Source organism: Etheostoma spectabile, chromosome 23 (assembly GCF_008692095.1).
Source record: "Etheostoma spectabile isolate EspeVRDwgs_2016 chromosome 23, UIUC_Espe_1.0, whole genome shotgun sequence".
Taxonomy (NCBI): Eukaryota; Metazoa; Chordata; class Actinopteri; order Perciformes; family Percidae; genus Etheostoma; species Etheostoma spectabile.
In genome coordinates this window covers 13,405,188-13,405,628 of record NC_045755.1, presented here as the reverse complement: position 1 = coordinate 13,405,628, position 441 = coordinate 13,405,188, and the positions used below count along the sequence as shown (strand labels likewise).

General features: G+C 28.8%; 1 protein-coding gene across 1 annotated transcript in view; it reads right to left on the bottom strand.

Moving 5' to 3' along the window:
- The window catches only part of pcloa (piccolo presynaptic cytomatrix protein a), a 71,302-nt gene that overhangs the window by 650 nt on the left and 70,211 nt on the right, over window positions 1-441 (bottom strand). The gene's annotated exons all lie outside the window — the stretch shown is intronic.

Here is a 441-nt window from a genome sequence, read left to right as displayed (position 1 = left end):
ATTACTTTCCACTGCACTTTAATTCGGATAGTTTCTGCCCACACTTTATTTGTACTACCTTTAAATCATTGTTATACTGCTCATTTTAGCTTAACTTATTACATCTATCTGTAAAAATTCTGTTGATAATAATAGCCACCTGTTTATATATATTCATAGTACAAACTCACCTGTAAACTCTGTAAACCATTAGTATATTATGTTATTTGCAGATATCTGTAAAAAAATTCTACTTATTGTAATATCCACCAGTATATTATATTCAGTACATTTCTAGCTGTAAATCTTGCTCACAATACTTGTTATCTATATTTTATATTCATAGGACAAACCCATCTGTAAAATTCTGTTTATAATAGTATTCATTTCTATATTTATTCATTACATATCCATGTCCTACACTTACGGAACCAGTGTATATCCTGCACTTACTGCTATTGC